Genomic DNA, 5,163 nt, shown 5'->3' on the forward strand with positions numbered 1-5,163 from the left:
CCACAGTTATTAAATATTACAGCACATGATCCCCAAAATTGGAATAATATAATAGAAGTATGGAAAAATACAATATTAGGTCATTATATTAGATTAGCAGATAATATGGAACCATTAGAAATGTATAAATATTTAGAAACATTTTTAGGAGAAAGTGCTAAAGCTACATGGGAAGCTTATAAGAAAGATAAACAACATATAATTCATTATAAGTGCATCTATGAGAAGCACAATTAAGTAACAAATGAACAACACAATGCGAGCTCAAAAAGATTGCCAAATGAACCAATTTGTACAACATAAACAATAATATTTCATTAATAAAAAAAATGATGAGACAAAAAGCAAGCTATTTATCTAAATCGACAAATGGGGTCATCTTGCATAATTGGTGTGTTACCCTCAAAGGGCACACTCAATTCGGGAGAATGAGAAACGTCAGTAAAATCTTCAGTTTGTTCATCATTAGCAGGGGCTTCGCTAAAAGGAATAACTGCAAATTTTGTAAGATGGGCCAGCTCGACAGAAGTGGATGGATTGTCAGAAGTCGGGCAGCTAACGGAGTTACACTCATGGATTTTGCTCTTCTACCAGCCTGTAAATGATCTGGCAGAGGAGCCTCTCTCACAGCAATGGGTCATTCAATTGGACCCATTATTAAAAAAATGTCAAAAAACACCCACCCCACCCCCAAATGTGAGTGAAGCTACTCTACCAGTTCATTTACAGGTATGGTAGAGCAGCACGGTCCTACACTCATAGAAAAAAGTGTTCTCGACGTCCTTTTCGCGAACATCCAAAAAATTTGAACCTCACTCAGGATGAAAACGCCTAATAATGTTAACAACCTGGTTGCTCTTAACCTGCATGGCATCCTCTAAAAGCTTCGCCTCATTAGATTTCACCTTAGAAAGGCAAGACTTCTCAAGAGACAACTTTGTCTCAGTATTCTATAGCTGATTAAGAAGTGAGGCCTTTTCACCCTTCGCCTTATCCAAGTCCTTAGGGATGGCAAATGGTTCGGCCTTAACAGTCTAAAGCTTCTCTCTAAGGCGTAAAAGCTCAAAATCAGAAGTCTCTTTCGCAGCAAATGCCTCAAAACTTATACTTATCTCCTTGAACCTTTTCTTCTCTTTCTCAGCTTCATTCAACTGTTTTTGGAGAGTTTCATACTTTATACTTTTTCTCTAAGAGAATCGACTTTCTTCTCCAATTTGTCAGCCCACAAAATATAGACATTATATTTAGTCTCTGAACATGATGGAGAACAACAGTACGCAAGAGATGATCATCGATCATATTTTTCCTTTATTTGGAGGTCATACCCTCTGCAAACTCCTCCCAAGTAGAGTTAAAATACATAAAGGTCGATCTATTAGCCTTGAAAACAAATGAGGGAATCATTAATAACGCCTTAAGGTCCAACTCCTCGTTGAGGGGGAAAAATAAAATCTTGGTGTCAGCTATGTTTTCTGACCCCTTTAACATCTTTCTCTGGAAAAAACCGTATGTAACGAAGGGAGGTTATTGAAGCGTGTCCGCCCCCTCACAAACACGCGGGCCCCATGTGTATTTAATAATGTCGAGCCATGGTCTCCACTTTGATGATGTGAGTGGGGTGTAAACGATTGCGTAAATAATTATATATGTGTAGCACGGTCTTCTTTCTTTTCCCCCTTAGTGGGGTCCATTGCTAAGTATAGCAATGATTGAGATCCAGATTGTGTGGGTAAAAACTCCGAGTCGAAGTACATGCGAACCACTGGCCCCTTGAGATGGTCTTAGTCGTACTTTCGCTTTTACTCCAGGACTCTGTGTTTCTTCAACATAAAGAACGACATCAAAAAGAGGCATCCTTAAATCAAAAAATTTAAGCCTCGAAGACATGGAATGTACTGTGAAAAAATAGATCAAAATAAGCAAATGGTAAACCAGAAACACATACCTAGATAGAAAATGATAACGAAGGAAAGCAGAATCGTCGATAAGCAAGAATAATCGCTGCAGAAAGCAGTGGTAAGGTGAAGGGTATATTTATATATTCAAACAAAAGGTTTGGACCGTCGATTGGATCAGCAATGGATCTTGACCATTTGAACCCCTCATTTAATCGTAGCCGTCAAGTGTTAACGGGAGCCTGACCGAGTTTAAAAAATATAAGGATAAGATCGTAACTTTAAATCCTATAGTCATGAACCTGAAAGAAATCCTCATGTCTCCTCAAAACGGCCCACGTCATACATCACTTACCAAAAAAATGTGCAAACAATAATAGGTTCGCAATGCAGAAAAAGAAATAGCGAGTCCTATATTTAATGCGAATATTAAAATCAGATTATGAGGATTATTTCTTAACCAATAAAACTCGCTCTGCAAATTTTATTGAATTCCTTGCTAAATATATAGTAGTATAGTAGTATGCGAGACGAACAAAAGCATGAAAGGTTCGCGTAAAATAAATGCAAATCGCTCCTACGTTCAGATTGGCTATAAGCTGTCACTATAACATAAAGCTTGATACTTATAACGGAATCAATTACTAAGAAGCCAACAAGGAGCTGGCATTTGTTATTCCTCTAAAATGACCAAAGTCCCCGAAGATTTAGAGGAAAATTTATAAATACCTCCTTCATTCAAAGAAAAAAATAATGCAACTCAAATATTTTACTTTCAAATAACTATTTCTCTTCTTGCTCCAATTTAAAGAGGGACCCCTCGTCTTTTGGTGCACACTTGTTAAAAGTTTGAAGCTTCAGTTGTTAGAAATCAAAAGTTTGAGACCTCTTTATATTTTAATTCTAAAATACTTAAAACGTTATTATCTTATTTATTATAAAGAATTATTCACCCCTAACATGGGGGTTTAACTTAGGGGTTTATCGGATTATATCATGTATTTGACGTTAACTTAGATTTACTGTAGTAGATACAATTGCATGAGTCAATTCTAACATAATCATAAACTACAGAATAAAAAGTGTATTTTCGTAATTAATTAATTAATTAATCCGAATATTAATGTTTTCCTAAATTTTTAAAGTTTCAAATATCATTCTAACTAAAATTATACAGATTTTTTTTAGGGAAAAAACCATAATAACATTCTCACTACTTTCACGTTTTAGTAATATATTTTTCTTTTCTTTTCTTATTAATCTTTATTTAGCTTTTATGACCATAAACAAAGAATATAAGATGAATTCTAGTGAATATGATGACATGTCAAAGTACAAACAATTGTTATTTTATCGTGGTACAAAATAGAATAATATAAAACTCGACTTTACGAGAACTAGATTTGTTAAGTTTATAAAGTGTTCCATTACAAATGTTCAAACTTTTCAACGTCGTAGAGACTTACATTATATTTACAAATTAAATTAATTAGAGTATTGTCTATACCAAAGATCAGCTTGATAAATTTTATTGCGATATGGCGTAATCCTTAATACAAAACACACCCTAAAAAGTAAAATCCTTCACGTAGATGATACGTCTATATACAAATAACTGCATAATTTACCTTGGTATGAATTCAAGAAACACCAAAATGACTTATGGGTAATCCAAATTTGATAATTCGTCCCTAGCAGATGTCACAAACAGCCTCAGAAAAAGATTGCACCGTTTGAAATTCAACAATTTGTAGCAAAAGAGAGATACATCTCCAGAAGATAAAAAGGGTTAGTATTGAAATCCAACATGAATTTTTTCTATAATTATTACGATGTTAAAATAAATTATCTAGCTTTTATGATGATTGAAATATATTTCAAGTTTTATGGCTTTTATAACGACTTATATTTGTCGATTATTTATATGCAGAAGTTGCTTATTATAAAGATCATTATGGTGGTGGATGGGGTGGAGGGGGAGGGTCAACATCAAACTACATTGAGTAAATGATATGGGACAATTTTTATAATTTATTAAAAGGAAACCACTCCCCTTATAAATAGAACCGAGGGAAGTACTATAATTTCCACCTCAAAATCTTGCTTTTCATATTTAGTAAGAAGTTGTGTCTAAGAAAATGACGCCGAAAACTTTTATTGTCTTCGGTCTCCTTTTTGCGAGTCTATTCATCATGTCAGCTACTGGAGACGATACATGACACGACCCGTCCCGATCACCCTAATGGATCCGACACGTGTCGTGCGCCGATGGTAGATACCAGCTAAATGCCGGACCCACCACCAAGGCAAACTTGACATGCTTTGACTGTAATAATTTTATAAAAATTTCGGCAGAGTTTCCTCTGAAAAATGGACTAAAACCACCTGAGAATAAAACCAAAAATCCCAAACATATACACATACTTTAAAATAGGGTACACAAGCCCATCAAAATACTAATTCATCAAGGAATTGTACTGAAAAAGAAATTTACCATATCAAAACATACACAAAATATGCAATGGGTATGAGACTTAATACATTTTTGATACAAAATACATTAACCCCCAAAATATATGTTGTATGGATTAACAAAATGAGACATACAAACAAGGACACGATGAAGCTCAACTCGTCGAACGACAGGCTCTGATATGGCTCAACGCAGCTTCTATCTGATAAGAAATGAGGTGACAAAAATATGAGCTAGCGACTCAGTGAGTGGATATTTGTAAAGGTCATACTTTATCATTTATAACACCTTTCTAAATACTAGTATATAGTAAAAATTTCCTTTCACAATATGTTAAATTAAAATCTTCATTCTTTCAACTGAATCAACTAAATACTGTAAAATCTATTTCTAAAATCTGATAAGCTATGTAATACTGAAACATCACACCAAAAATGTACCCTGAATAACCATACTCGTGTATCGATTAATCTCGATATACATAGCAAGGTCATTAAATTCTGAAATTCTGTAATTCTGAAATTCTGAAATTCTGGTCATACGCGCGCAGAGCTATAAAATGGTCATACACTATGGAAACACATTCACAATAGTGCAGAGCGGGTAAAATCACTATACTGATCATACGCTGTGGAAACACATTCACACTAGCGCAGAGTGGGTAAAATAACCATATGAAGTCATACACTGTGGAAACACATTCACACCAGTGCAGACGAGGGTAAAATCACTTGGGTACTTTCTGGTGGTTTTAAAAAAAAATTTGAATATACTGAAATATTTAATACTGAAATA

Source organism: Olea europaea, chromosome 9 (genome assembly GCF_002742605.1).
Source record: "Olea europaea var. sylvestris chromosome 9, O_europaea_v1, whole genome shotgun sequence".
Taxonomy (NCBI): Eukaryota; Viridiplantae; Streptophyta; class Magnoliopsida; order Lamiales; family Oleaceae; genus Olea; species Olea europaea.